This window comes from Heterocephalus glaber, unplaced genomic scaffold, assembly GCF_053883595.1.
Source record: "Heterocephalus glaber isolate CG9 unplaced genomic scaffold, H.glaber_assembly_v1.0 deba00001613, whole genome shotgun sequence".
Taxonomy (NCBI): Eukaryota; Metazoa; Chordata; class Mammalia; order Rodentia; family Bathyergidae; genus Heterocephalus; species Heterocephalus glaber.
In genome coordinates, this window is record NW_028258384.1 from 18,810,154 (window position 1) to 18,826,291 (window position 16,138).

The window sequence follows — 16,138 nt, forward strand, 5'->3', positions numbered from 1 at the left end:
TTCCTTTGTTAGGGTAATTCCTAGATATTTCATTTATTTGGATGCTATTGTAAAAGGAAGTGTTTCCCTAGGTTCTCTCTCAGTGAGTCTGTTATATGTGTACAAAAAGGCTATTGTTTTTCGAGTGTTGACCTTGTATCCAGCTACTCATCTGAATCTGTCAATTAAGTCTAGAAGTGTTTTGCTGGAGTTTTGTGGCTCTTCTTTGTAAAATATCATGTCATCAGCAAATAATGACAGTTTACCTTCTTCCTTTCCTATCTTTATTCCTTTTATACCTTTCTCTTTTCTAATTGCTATGGTTAATGTTTTCAGAACTATATTGAACAGGAGTGGCGATAGTGGGCATCCTTATCTTGTTCTTGATTTCAGCATGAAAGTTTTCAGTTTTTGACCATTTAGTATGATGTTGCCTGTTGGTTTTTCATAAATAGCCTTAATCAGGTTGAGATAAAGACCTTCTATTCCAATTTTCTGTAGGGTTTTTGTCATAAATGGGTGTTGGATTTTGTTGAATGCTTTTTCTGCATTTATTGAAATGATCATAAGGTTTTTGTCCTTGGCTTTTGTTAATATATTGTATTACATTTATTGATTTACATATGTTGAACCATCCTTATATCCCAGGGATAAATCCGACTTCTTCAGGGTGTATGATCTTCTTGATGACCCTCTGTATTCTGTTTGCCAGTATCTTGTTGAGGATTTTTGCATCTATGTTCATTAGGGAAATTGGCCTGTAGTTCTCTTTTTTGGTTGGGCCTTTCCCTGCTTTTGGAGTCAAAGTAACACATGCTGCCAGGAATGTATTTGGAAGTATTGCTTCCCTTTCAATTTTCTTGATAAATTTAAACAGTAATGGTGATAGTTTCTCTTTAAATGTCTTGTAGAATTCAGCAGTGAATCCATCTGGACCTGGACCTTTCTTTGTTGGTAAATTTTTGATTATGTTTTCAATTTCACTCTGTAATGGAGGTGTTTAGAATTTCTTTATCTTCTTCATTTAACTTAGGCAATTCATATATGTCTAGGAATCTGTCCATTTCTTCTGTGTTTTCCATTTTATTAGAGTACAGGTCCTTGAAGTAGGTATTGATGATCCTCTGGATCTCTGTTGGACCTGTTGTGACTTCACCTTTTTCATTCTTAATTGCATGGATTTGAGACTTTTCTTTCCTTTTTTTGAAAAGGTTGCCTGAAAGTTTATCAAATTTATTCATTCTTTCAAAAAACCAACTCTTTGATTCATCAATTTTTTTTATTGTGCTCTTAGTCTCCTTTGCATTGATTTCTGCTCTGATGTGTATAATTTCCTCTTTTATATGAGTTTTGGGTTCATCATACTCTTCTTTTTCTAGGCACTTGAGGTTCAGCATTAGGCTGTTTATTTGAGCTCTCTCTGTTTTCTAGTAGGGACATTCACTGCTCTGAATTGTTCTTGAAGATCTGCTTTCATTGTGTCGCATAGATTCCTGTATGTTTTACTGGCATTATCATTTACTTGGCTAATTTCGACTTTAATTTCCTCTGTGACCCATTTGCTGTTCAGGAAAGTGTTATTAAATTTCCATGTGTTTGTGGGGGTCTTGTGGTTTCTTAGGGTATTGATCTCCAATTTTATTGCACTATGGTCTAATAGTATACAGGTGGTAACTTCAATTTTTTTACATTACTTAAACATGTCCTATGAGCTAGCACGTGGTCTATTTTGGATAATGACCCATGTGTAGCTGGAAAGAGTGTATATTCTGATATTGGGGGTAGATTACTCTGTAAATATCTATTAAGTCCATTTGTTCAATAGCTTGGTTCATCTCTAGAATTTCATTGTTGATTTTTTCTCTAGATCATCTGTCCATTTGTGATAGTGCGTTATTGAGGTCCCCCATTAAAATTGTATTAGTGCTTATTTGGTTTTTTGTGTCCATTAATATTTGTTTTCTATAGTTGTGGGCATTCATATTTGGTGCATTTAAATTTATGATTGTCATCTCTTCCTCTTGAATTGTTCCCTTCATAAGGATGTAGTGATCATTTTGTCTCTCTTAATTAGTTTTGGTTTGAAATCTACTTTGTCCACAAATAACGTTGCTACCCCTGCTTTTTTCCGGGTTCCTGTCATGTGGAAAACTGTTTCCCATCCTTCTATTTTCAGTCTATGAAATCCTTTTTGAGTTAGGTGTGTTTCTTGTATATGGCATATTGTTGGATTTTGCTTCTTAATCCATTCTGCCAGTCTATTTCTTTTGATTGGTCAATTGAGTCCATTTACAATGATGGTTATAATTGATAGATATTGACTCATCCATTTCATGATGTTTTACTGTTGTTGGCTCTTTTATTTTTTATTTTCCCCCGTTCCCTTTCGTTTCTTGCCTTGCCTGGTGGCTTCACTCTGTTGGGCCTCATTGAGTTGTGAACTTCATTGTCTTTTTCTAGGATATTGTTTAGAATTGGAGTGCTGTCGCGGTCCGGCCGCAACCTGTTGAACAAGACCTGAGTGGGGACATGAGGATTGAGAAAGAAGAAACAGAGAGACAGGAGGGCTCACAAAGACCGAGCAAGTTTATTTTCACCTCTCTTTTATACATTCAGTGAGTAAGGTCATTAACCATGACCTTTATCCAAAAACACCTGCTTCCTTGTTTGCTAGTTTTCTAGACACTCCTTGCCCTCAGGGGCTACTTTGTTTCATGGGGTTACAGAAGGTTCATCTTGTTGCCAGGGCAATCTCTAAAGGTAAACATCGGAATTAGCGAAGAAGACATGGTTCCCCATAACATAGTCTCCTGGATATTTATAACAGCGGGTAAAATTAAAATGAAGCTTTTTGGCTGACACCGCTCCCCACAGAGTGCTGATTAAGTGTTCATGAAATTTCTCAGGTGTTCTTTGTTGTGGAAGTATCTAATTTCCCTATAGATTTTGAAAGATAATTTTGCAGGATACAACAGTCTAGGTTGGAAGATATTTTCTTTTAGGGCTTGAAATACTTCACTCCAATTTCCACTTGACTTGTGTCTTTCTGTTTAGAAGTCTGCTGGGATTATGATGGGCTTTCTTTTGTATGTGATTTGTTTCTTTTCTCTAACTGCTTTTAGGATTTTGCTCTTCTGTTGGGTTTCTGGGATCTTGACTAATATGTCTCGGTGTAGATTTTTTTTGATCATGGCTAGTTGATGTTCTATGTGCCCAAGTTATCTGTATGTCAAATTCTCTACCTCAATGTGGGAAATTTTCTACTATTACTTCTGTGAACAGTTTTTTTTTTGTCATTTGTACTTTCTCCTGCTTTTTCATGGACTCTTATCAGTTTTATGTTATTCTTTACATCATCTAGCAGCTGCGAATTTCTCGTGGTCCCTTACAATTTGGAAGAAATCTCCATTTTCGTGGTCACTAACCACAATCCTGTCTTCTATTCTGATATTCTATCTTCACATTTGGTCAATCTACTGTGGATACTTTCAATGGAGATTTTAATCTCCTGGTTATCTGTTTGAATCTATTTCATGGATCCCATTTCTTTGCTATTTTGGGTGATCATGGTTTCCATTTCTTTCTCATGCTTGCATTCATGGCTTCCACTGTGTTTCTGAGCTTGTCTATTTTTTATCAGTTTCTATTCTAGAGCCTCTAATCTTGTCTTTCACTCTACTCATCATCTCTGTAGTTATCTGGGAAATTATTTCTCCTTTGAATTTTTCTTGAGCCTCATTCATCTGTTTTGTTACTTCCTGTGCAATCCATTCAGGGTGTCCAGGTGGTTGATTATCAGATTTTTCCACCTCATTTACCCCAGAATTTGCCTTTGGTTGGGTGGAAGTCTGAATCTGTGCCTTGCTTAAATGTCTTCTCATTTTTGTTTCTGGTACTCTCCTTAGTTTAATTCCTGGGTTGATACTTCAAAATTTCTTATTGTAAGTATCTTTGTTGCTTGTATTTAGAACTCTTGTGGAGTGATTGCATTTTAGTTGTGGCATCCAGATATAGCTGGTCTTTAGGTTTTTCTCATTTTCATTATAACAGGAAGGCAATCACAACTCCTTAGCCCAAATGATACAATCAGCAATAACAGCATCAAGCACATCTTAGAAAATGACAATTTGTGGAAGTTATTAATCTATCACCTTTAATTGTGTGAATTAAATCCAATTTGAGGACCTGTCCAATATATGTTTATAGTGAATAAACTCTTCAACATAGCAGAATTACACTTCATTATGGGGAGTTAGAAGGAGTTTGTGAAGGCAGGATAGATAGGTAGAAGGATAGGGAAAGGTAGCAGTGTGGTCAGAGGACACAGTAAGATTAACGCAAACTCTAAGAAACTGTTGAAGACAAGAGGAAAAGACAGAATGAAAGAAGAAAGATGAGAACAAAACAACCTAACAGCAATAAGGAGGCTAGAAACTGTATTTACTTTTCTTTAAAACTAATGACAATCAAGAGAAGGAAAAAGAGAAGAAAAGAAAAGTAAAGAAGAAATCCAAATTAGGGCCAGAACAGGAACAGCAAAGGAGATGAAGAGCAATGTGGGAGAGCAAGAGAATGAGTAAGGGAGAGAGAGAAAGAAAAGAGAAAAGAATGAAAAAAAAGAAGAGAAAAATAAAATTTTGAAAGGACTAGGAAAAATAAAAATTAAAAATGAGAGAAAAAAATTTGCAAATAACAAATAAAAAATAAAAATGAAAGGCCTTCTTCAGGGTATGACTCTGCTGTCACAGCAGACAATGTGGGAAGAGGTGTGAAGATATGTCAATGAATCTCAGCAAGCCAGTAGCAGACATGTGAAATTCAGGCAGATTTCTGGCTGCAAGTCCCAAGTTGAGCTCTCTATCCACCTGCAGGGTTGAACTCTGCAGGGTTCTACTGAGGGTTCCAGCAGCCCTTCTCGTGAAGATACTCCAGGTTCCAATGGGAGGTGATGATTCCCTCCAATTTACCAAGTACAGTGGTCTGTTGTTCCTTTATTACAGAGATTCTCTTCACTTTTCCAGTAGGATTCAATTTTTATCAAGGAGCCTGCGAGAGACACTCTTTCTGTTCACTTCTGCTCTATCTTCTGGAGTTCAGGGCAATGGCCTTTATGCCCCCCTGTGCCTCTGTAGTATGGAACAAGGTATTGGCACAGCCAGGAGGCCAGAGGTGGGGGTGGGGCTGAAGGTGCCTGTGTAGCTAAGCTTGTCAGTGTGGGTCAGGTGAGGGGACATAAATTACAGGTTTTTAGTTCTTCTGAGACCAGTAATCAGGGTAAAAGACCTCCAAAATGATATAGGGGGAAGAGATGTAACTCCCAAACCTATTAGATATCTGAAATGTGAGTTCATGTTCTCTAAAATGAAAGAATGAATTCTAGGAACAATGGAATTTAAGAGTAGGAAAAATTTAATGAGAGAAAGAAAGCTTCTGTCCAAGAGAGACAGAAGGGGGACCAGAAAGTAGGTTTGGCACTACTCTTTAAACATTTCAATGAAATGGAAAGGGAAGCAATACTCTCAAATTCATTCCAGCAAGCAAGTGTTGCTTTCATTCCAAAAGCAGAGAAAGACACAACCAATAAAGAGAACTACAGGCCAATAACCCTAATGAACATAGATGCAAACATCCTCAATAAGGTACTGGCAAACAGAATACAGAGGGTCATCAAGAAGATCATGCACCCACACCAATTTGGATTTATCCCAGGGATGCAAGGATTGTTCAACATATGTAAATCAATAAATGTAATACTCTATTTTAAGAGAGCCAAGGACAAAAACCATGTGATCATCTCAATAGATGCAGAAAAGGCATTCAACAAAATCCAACACCCATTCATGATAAAAACACTACAGAAAATTGGAATAGATGGTCTTTATCTCAACCTGATAAAGGCTATCTATGAAAAACCAACAGCCAACATCATACTAAATGGGCAAAAACTGAAAAGTTTCACACCAAAATGAGGAACAAGACAAAGATTCCTACTATCACCACTCCTGTGCAACATAGTTTTGGAAACATTAGCCATAGAAATTAGACAAGAGAAAGAAATAAGAGGAACAAAGTTAGGAAAAGAAGTAAAATTGTCATTATTTGCTGATGATACAATACTCTACATAGAAGACACACACAAAAAAATGATCTACACTTAATTGACAGATTCAGTAGAGTAGCTGCATACAAGGTCAACACTGAAAAATCAATTGCCTTCTTGTACACAAATAAGATTCACTGAGTGAGAAATTAGGGAAACAATTCCTTTCACAATAGCATGCAAAAAAAGAAATATCTAGGAATCAATCTAACAAAGGAAGGAAAAACCTCTACATTGAAAATTACAGCACTCTGAAAAAAAGATATCGAAGAGGATATAAGAAAATGGAAAGGTGACAATAAATAGTACACACATGAATAAATACTGAATAGTTTCTCTGGTGTGGGAAACTGAAAGTGTAAATAAGGACCAAATCTATAATAGGTAATGTGAAATAGGAAGAAAAGGGGCAAAGGGGAAGGAATTGGGAGGGGTAGGGGAAAGGAAAAAAGGGAATGGAATTAATATGAGAAAATGGAAAAATAGGAACAAAATCTTTGTAAATAGGGAGGAATGGAGGGGTTGAAGGGAGGGCTGGGCAAGGGTGAAAAATAAGAACCAAGAGAGACTATGTAAAGGTGCAAATTTCCAATGATGAATGTCATTATATTGTATACCTAAGATGTACCAATGATTAGAATGAATAATTGATAATGCAAAACAGGAAGAAAAGGTCCAAAGGGGTAGGGGTAGTGGGAGGGGCAGGTGAAAGGAGAGAAGGGAAAGGAAAAATGATGAGAAATGGAAAAAATGGAAATAAAGTCTTTGTAAATAGGGAAGGGTGGAGGGGGTGCAGGGAGGGCTAGGAATGGGGAAAAAATAAGAACCAAGATGCATTATATAAAGGTACAATTCCCAATGAGAAATGTAATTGTGTTGTATACCTACAATGTACCAATAAAAGAATTTAATAATAAAAAAAGAAAATGGAAAGGCATCTTGTTTTCCTGCACAGGAAGAACCAACACTATGAAAATGGCCATGCTTCTAAAATTGCTCTATATATTCAATGCAATCCCAATTGAAATACCCACAGGTTATTTTACAGATCTAGAGAAAAACTCCAAAAATTCATTGAGAATCAGAAGAGATGTAGAATAGCAAAAACAATTCTAGGCAACAAAGACAAGTTAGGGTGCATCACAATCTCCAACTTGAAACTATACTACAAAGCGAATGTGATAAAACAGCATGGTACTGGCAAAGAAATAGACCCGAGGACCAATGGAATAGATTAGAAGATGCAGAAACAACTCCATACATACTCAGCCACCTCATCTTTGACACAGGAGCCAACTGTCCTCACAGGAGGAAAGATAGCCTCTAATAAATGGTGTTGGAAAAACTGGATTTTAACCTGCCAAAGATGAAAACTAGAACCCTGTCTTTCAACATGCACTAAACTAAAATCAAAGTGGATTAAAGATCTAAGTATTAAAAGAGAAATGCTAAACTTGCTGGAAGATAAGTTAGGTAGAATTCTTTTTTTTTCTTAAATTCTTTTATTGGTACATTTTAGGTATACAACACAATTACATTGCTCATTGGGAAATTGTACCTTTACATGATGCATCTTGGTTCTTATTTTTTCCCCATTCCTAGCCCTCCCTGCACCCTCTTCACCCTTCCCTATTTACAAAGACTTTATTTCCATTTTTTCCATTTCTCAGCATTTTTCCTTTCCCTTCTTTCCTTTCCCCTGCCCCTCCCACTACCCCTACCCCTTTGGACCTTTTCTTCCTATTTTGCATTATCGATTATTCATGCTAATCATTGGTACATTTTAGAAATACAATATAATGACATTCATCATTGGAAATTTGCAACTTTACATAATGTCTCTTGGATCTTATTTTTCACCCTTGCCTAGCCCTCCCTTCAACCCCTCCATTCCTCCCTATTTACAAAGATTTTGTTCCTATTTTTCCATTTTCTCATATTAATTCCATTCCCTTTTTTCCTTTCCCCTACTCCTCCCACTTCCTTCCCCTTTGCCCCTTTTCTTCCTATTTCACATTTCCTATTATACATTTAGTCCTTATTTACACTTTAGTTTCTCACACCAGAGAAACTATTCAGTATTTATACATGTGTGTCCTATTTATTTCACTTAAGAGTATCACCTCAATGTGCATCCACTTATCTATAAATGTCTCTAATTTCTCATTTTTTATGGCTGAGTAGTACTCCATTTTATAAAAAAAAAACAAATTTTCTTTATCCAGTCTCCAGTTGATGGGCATTTGGGCTGTTTCCAAGTTTTAGCTATTACAAACTCTGTTGCTATGAACATGCGTGCACATATATCACTGTGGTATGATTCTTTTAATTCTTTGGGGAAGACCCCCAGCATGGGAATAGAGGGGTCAAATGGGACTTCCAGTCCTAGTTCTTTGAGGTATCTCCATTATGATTTCTAGAGTGGTTGCACCAGTCTACACTCCCACCAGCAGTGGAGCAGGGTTCCTCTTTCCCTACAGCCCTGCCAGCATTTGTTATTGGTTGATTTCATGAAAGCAGAAATTCATTCTGGAGTGAGGTGAAATCTCAGCATTGTTTTCACTTGCATCTCTCAAATGACCGTGATGTTGAACATTTTTTCATGTATTTGCTATTTCTACTTCTTTGTCTGAGAAATGTCTGTTCATTTCAGTGGCCCAATTTCGGATTGGGTCGTTAAATTTGGGAGGTCTGATCTTTTTAAGTTCTTTATAGATTCGAGATAGTAGACCTTTGTCTGAAGAAAAGCAGGTGAAGATTTTTTCCCACATTGTGGGTTGTCTCTTCACACTGGTGGTGGTGTCTCTTGAGGTGCAGAAGCTTTTTAATAAGAAGAGATCCCACTTGTTGATTGTTTGTGCTAGTTCATGGGCAACCGAGGTTTTGTTCATAAAATCTTTTCCTACACCGATATATTCAAGAGTTCTACCTAACCTCTGTTCCAAATGGTTCAGAGTTTCTATTTTAATATTTAGATCTTTAATCCATTTTGATTTTAGTTTAGTGCATGGTGAGAGATATAGGTCTAGTTTTAATCCTTGGCAAATTGAAACCCAATTTTTCTAGCACCATTTATTAAAGAGTCTATCTTTCCTCCAGTGAGGATGTTTGGCTCCTTTATCGAAGATGAGATGGCTGAGTGCGTATGGTGTTGTTTCTGCATCTTCTGATCCACCGGTCCTCAGGTCTGTTTCTTTGCCAGTACCATGCTGGTTTTTTTTATCACAGTAGCTTTGTAGTATAGTTGCAGGTTGGGGATTGTGATACCCCCTGCCATGTCTCTGTTACCTAGAATTGCTTTTGCTATTCTGGATCTCTTGTTCCAAATGAATTTTTGGATTGTTTTCTCAAGGTCCGTGAAGTGTGCTGCTAGGATCTCAATTGGAATTGCATTGAATCTATATAGCAGTTTTGGAAGTATGGCCATTTTCACTATACTAATCCTTCCTACCCAGGAGCAGGAGATGTCTGTCCATTTTCTGCTATCATCTTCAATCTCTCTTTTCAGAGTGCCATAGTTTTCAGAGAAGAGGCCTTTGATATTTTTCAGTAGGTTGATTCCTAGGTATTTCAGTTTTTTGGATGCTATTGTGAAAGGAATTATTTGCCCTATTTCTCTCTCAGTGAGTCTGTCATTCCTGTAGAGGAAAGCTATTGATTTTTGTGTGTTTACTTTGTAACTAGCTATTGACTGAATTTGGTTATTAAGTCTAGAAGACTTTTGGTGGAGTTCTTGGGGTCTTCTATACAGAGTATCATGTCATCTGCAAAAAATGACAATTTGACTTCTTCATCTCCTTTCTTTATTCCTTTTATTTCTTTCTCTGGTCTAATTGCCATGGCTAATGTTTCCAAAACTATATGAAACAATAGTGGTGATAGTGGACATCCTTGTCTTGTTCCTGATTTTAGTGTGAAGGCTTTCAGGTTTTGACCATTTAGTATGATATTGGCTGTTGGTTTTTCATAGATGGCTTCTATCAGTTTGAGGTAGAGACAATATATTCCATCTATTTTTTGTAGGATTTTTATCATAAATGCATGTTGGATTTTGTCAAATGCTTTTTCTGTGTCTATGGAGATAATCATATGGTTTTTGTCCTTGGCTCTATTGATATAGTGTATTGAATTGATTGATTTGCATATGTTGAACCAACCCTGAATCTCTGGAATGAATCCCACTTGATCAGGATGTATGATCTTCTTGATGATTTTCTGCATTCTATTTGCCAGTATCTTTTTAAGGATTTTTAGATCTATGTTCATTATTGAGATTGACTTATATTTCTCCTTTTGGTTGCATCTTTCTCTGCTTTGGGATCAAGGTGATGCTTGCTTCCAGAAATGAATTTGGGAATATTGCTTCCCTTTCAATTTCATTGAAGAGTTTAAACAGTAGTGGCAGTAGTTCCTCTCTAAATGTCTTGTAGAATTCAGCAGTGAAGCATCAGGGCCTGGGAATTTCTTAATTGATAAGTTTTTAATTATATTTTCAATTTCACTGGTTGATATTGGGTTGTTTAGAATGTTTAGATCTTCTTCATTCAACTTGGGTAATTCATATGTATCTAGGGTTCTGTCCATTTCTTCTGTGTTGTCCATCTTATTGGTGTATAGGTTCTGGAAGTAGGTATTGATGATCCTCTGGTTTTCTGCTGGGTCTGTTGTAATTTCACCCATTTCATTCCTAATTCCATGGATTTGGGCCTTTTCTTTCCTTTTTCTGACAAGGTTGGCTAAGGGTTTATCAGTTTTGTTGATTCTTTGATTTGTTGATTTGTTGATTCTTTCGAAGAACCAACTCTTGGCTTCATTGATTTTTTGTATCATTCTCTTAGTCTCCATTGCATTGATTTCTCCTCTGATATTTATAATTTCCTCCCTTGTACGAGCTTTGGGTTTGTCTTGCTCTTCTTTTTCTCAAAGCTTGAGGTACAGCAACAGGTTGTTTAATTGGGCTCATTCTGTTTTCCTAATATGTATATTCAATTCTATGAATTTCCCTCATAGAACTGCTTTCATTATGTCCCATAGATTCTGATATGTTGCATTGTCATTGTTGTTTAATTGAAGGAATGGTCTGCTTTCTTCTTTAATTTCCTCTGTGACCTATTGGTTATTCAGAAGTGTGTTGTTCCTTTTCCACATGTTTATGAAATTTTTCCAGTTTCTTTGGCTATGGATCTGCAATTTCATCACACTATGGTCGGATAATATACAGTGGATAACTTCAATTCCTTTGCACTTACTTACACATGTTCTATATGTGATTATGTGGTCTATTTTGGAAAATGAACAATGAGCATCTGAGAAGAATGTGTATTCTGATTTAGTTGGGTGGAACACTCTGTAAACATGTTAAGTTCATTTGTTCAAGAATTCGATTGAATTCTAGTATTTCATTACTTATTTTTTATCTAATTGATCTATTTGTGACAGTGGGGTGCTGAGGTCCCACTCTACAATTGCATTAGTGCATGTATGACTTTTCATGTCCATTTGGATTTGTTTTATGTATTTGGGCACACTAGTGTTTGGTGCATAGATATTTATGATTGTCATCTCTTCCTCTTGGATTCTTCCCTTTACAAGGATGTAGTGTCCTTCTTCATCTCTCTTAATCAGTGTTGGTTTAAAATCTACTTGATCTGCAAACAGGATAGCTACTCCTGCTTTTTTTTGGGTTCCCATTCCATGGAGTATTGTTTTCCAGCCTTTAACTTTCAGTCTATGAGTTTCATTTTGAATTAAGTGTGTTTCTTGTATGCAGCATATTGTTGGATTTTGCTTCTTGACTCATTCTGCCAGTCTATTTCTTTTGATTGGTGAATTGATACCATTAATGTTGATGGTTATAACTGAAACGTATTGACTTGTCATTGCCATGACTTTTTCTTTTTGTTATGTTCTTCCCCTTTACATTTAATTTCTTGTCATGCCAGATGGGTTCATTCTGCTTTGCTTCTTGGGGTTGTGATCCTCATTGTCTGTTCCTAGGATATTGTATAAAATTCTTTAGAGTGCTGGTTTGGTATTCACGAAGTTCCTAAGGTGCTCTTTGTCATGAAAGTATCTTATTTCTCCATCCATTTTGAAAGATGGTTTTGCAGGGTACATCAGTCCGGGTTGGAGGCTGTTTTCTTTTAGGCCTTGGAATATGTCACTCCAAGCTCTTCTTGCCTTGATGGCTTGTGTTGAGAAGTCTGATGTGATTCTGATGGGCTTTCCTTTGTATGTGATTTGTTTCTTTTCTCTAACTGCTTGTAGAACTTTGTTCTTCTGTTGAGTTTCTGGCCTCTTAACAATTATATGCCTATGTGTAGATTTTTTTTATCAAGGCTATGTGGAATCCTATATGCCTCACTTATCTGTATGTCAAGCTCTTTTCCCCTGCTTGGGAAGTTTTCTGCTGTTACTTTTTGTGAAGAGATTTTTTTATATCATCTGCACTCTCTCCTGTTTCTTCATTGACTCCAATCAGTCTTATGTTTTTCTTCTTTGCATCATCTAGCAGCTGCTGGATTGATTTCTCATTTTCCCTCATAATTTTGAAGCAATTTTTCTTTTCCTGGTTATTAATTGCAATCTTATCTTCTATATCTGAAATTCTGTCCTCACATGTGCTCCTTCTGCTGTGTAGACTTTAAATGGAGTTTTTCATGTCCTGGAAATCTATTTGCATCTGTTTTATGGCTTCCTTTTGTTTTCTATGTTGGGATTCCATCATGTCCCTCAACTCCTCTCTAGATTTATTAATCATGTCTTGCACTAGGAGCCCAATTTCTCCTGTTATCTGAGAAATTATTTCAGATTTCAGTGTTTCCAGATCCCCTTTTGTTGCCAGTTCAGTGGGTCCAGGTGGTTGAATATCAGAGCGTTCCATCTCATTTCCCTTTATGGTTGCTGTAGGTGATCTGGAAGTCTGGTTTTGAGATTGGTGTTTACATGTTTTCTCATTTTGACTGGGGAGGGGGCAGTGGGGTGCTGTTGGCGCCCATGTGGCTCATCCCCTCTGAGCTGGGAGAGGTGGGACAGGACATGGAGCGGCAGTAGGTGTGGTGGCCTGGAAGCCCCTTCCACTGGGCTGGGAGTGGCTGGAGGGATGGTGGCTGGGAAGCCCCTTCTACTGGACTGGGAGCAGTGGGATGGTGACTCAAAATCCCCTTCCTCTGGGCCAGGAGCGGCACTATAGATGGTGGCCCAAAAGCCCTTTCCTCTGTTCTGGGAGTGGTGGGAGGAAGGCTGACTGGGAAGCCCCTACCTCTGGGCTGGGAGTGGCACGATGGATGGTGGCGTGGAACCCCCTTCCTCTTGGCCAGGACTGGTGGAACAGATGGTGGCCCAAAAGCCCTTTCCTCTTGGGTGGTAGTGGCTGGGACGTAGAACTCTTGAAGATGTTGTCATAGAAAAAGACTTTATGAACAAAACCTCAGTAACACGGGAACTAGCACAAGGATTCAAGAACTGGGATCTCTTCTTATTAAAAAGCTTCTGCACTGCAAGAGAAACCACCAACAGAGTGAAGAGTCAACCTACAATGTGGAAATGTGGAAAAAAAGTCTTTATCAGCTGTTCCTCAGACAAAGGGCTACTATCTGGAATATATAGAGAATTTTAAAAAATCAGACCCCCCCAAATATAAAGAACCAGTTCCAAAATGGGCATCTGAAATGAACAGACGTTTCTCAAAGAAGTAAAAGCAGCAAATAAACATATGAAAAAATGTTCAATATCACTGGTAATTGTGCATTTTTTGTACTTGCTTTGGTTTATGTGCTGTGTAATATTTATTGTTTTATTTAATGTTGAACCATTCTTTCATCCATGGGATGAGGCCTACTTTGTCCTGAGGTTATGATTGTTTTGATTTGTTGCATTTGATTTGCCAGTATCTTATCAAGCATTTTGTGTCTGTATTCATTAAAGATTGGCCTATAGTTCTCTTTTATTTATTTGAGTCATTGACTAATTTTGGAATGAAGGCAATGCTAACTTCCAGGATTGAATTTTTCAATATACCTTTTATTTCTATTTCAAGAGTTTGAAAAGTACTAGATCCTCCCTGAAGTTATTGTAGTGATCAGTGTTGAAACAATGAAGTCCTGGAATTTTCTTGGATGATATTAGTTTTTTATTGCTGCTTCAATTTTCTTGCCTGTTATTGAATTATTAAGATGTTTTGGTTAGTTTTGGCAATTCATGTGTGTCTAATAACTTATGTATTCTCCAGTTTTTGAAGTAAATATTTATAGAGTAGTTCCTAGTAGTCTTATGGATTTCAGTGGTTTCCATTGTGACTTTATCTTTTTAATTTCTACTTGCATTAATTTGGATACTTCTTTCTTTTTATGTAAGATCAGCTATGGCTTTGCTTATTTTGTTCTTGTTTTTGAAAAACAATCTCTTCAATTCATTGATTCTTTTCATTGATTTTTTAGTCTCTATTTTGTTAATATCTGCTCTGTCTTTATATTTTCATTCCTTGTACTAGATTTAAATTTAGATTGTTCTTGTTCTTCTAGGACCTTGAGGTGCACCATTAGGGTACTTTTTTGGCTTGTCCTGTTTTTCTAATGTGGGATTCACAGCTATAAACATCCTTCTTAGGACTTCTTTCATTGTGTCCCATAATTGCTCTTTATTTTACAACCATTATCATTTGATTATATGAGCTTTGTAATTTTGTCTATGATTTGTTCTGTGACCCACTGATTATTCAAGAGTACATTGATTAACTTCCTTGTGTGTGTATAATTTTTGAGGTATTTTTTGCCATTGATTTCTAGTTCTATCGTGCTATAATCTGACAATATACGTGGGATAAATTTGATTATTTTGCTTCTACTGAAATATGGTTTATGGAGTAGGAGTATGTGTTTTATTTTGGCAAAAGTTGCATGTGATACTGAGGAAAATGTGTATTCTCTTGTTAAGTGAAACACTCTGTACATATTTATTAACTCCACTTGTTCAAAGGTTTAGTTTAACTAAAATTTCTTTTTTGATTTTTTTGTCTAGTTGATCCTTCTGTGACCACGTGGTATTGAGTTCACTCACTATAATTATGTTTACATTTATCTTATTTTTTATGTCCAGGGGTGTTTATTTTATGAAGTTATGTATATCAGTATTTGGTTCATATATGTTTATATTTTCTATCTCTTCCTCCTGAAATTTTTATCTTATCCAATACGTATTGACTTTCTTTGTCTCTTCTTATTGGTTTTGTCTTATAGTCCACTTTATCTAAAATACGATAGGTACTCTTTAAGTTTCCCTTTCCATAAAATATTTTTCTCATTCTTTGAATTTTAGGCTATGAATTTCTTTCTGGATTACATGTGTTTGTTTTTTTCTACACATCATTTTATTTGCTTTTGTTTCTTGATCCATTTTGCCAATCTCTGTCTTATGATTGGGGAATTGAGTCCATTCCCATTGAGAGCTATTGCTGAAAGGAATTGATTTATTTTTGTCATTGCATTATTTTTCTGTTGGTGATTTCTTTTTTCCCCTTCTGAACCATTCATTCTATTTGACATTTTGACATTGTTGGAATCACTACCTCTTTTGGGAATATCACTGAAAACTTTGCAGTGCTAATTTGGCACTCATGAATTACTTAAGGTGCTCTTTGTCATAAAAAAATATCACATATCCATCAACTTTGAGTGATAGTTTTTTCAGATATAGCTCTCTGGGTTGGGAGTTGTTTTATTTTAGGTTATAAACATTTTTCTCCAAACTCTTCTGACTTTAAGGTATGTATTAGAATTCTGTAATAATTCTAGTGGCTTACATTTATAAGTAATTTGTTGCTTTTCTTTGTAGCTTTTAAAGATTCTGGCCTTATGTTTGACTTCTGAATTTTTGTTTTTGACTTCTGAAATTTTAACTATAACTTATCATGGAGAAATACTTTTCTGATCATAGCTATTTGTGGTGCTATGTGCCTCACTTATGAGGTTTGAGGCTGAAGGTCTAAACAGAAGTTTAGGCCCTAGGAAGTGAGGCACAGCTGTGTTTTGAATTTCTGAGACAATAGGATACATTAGTAAC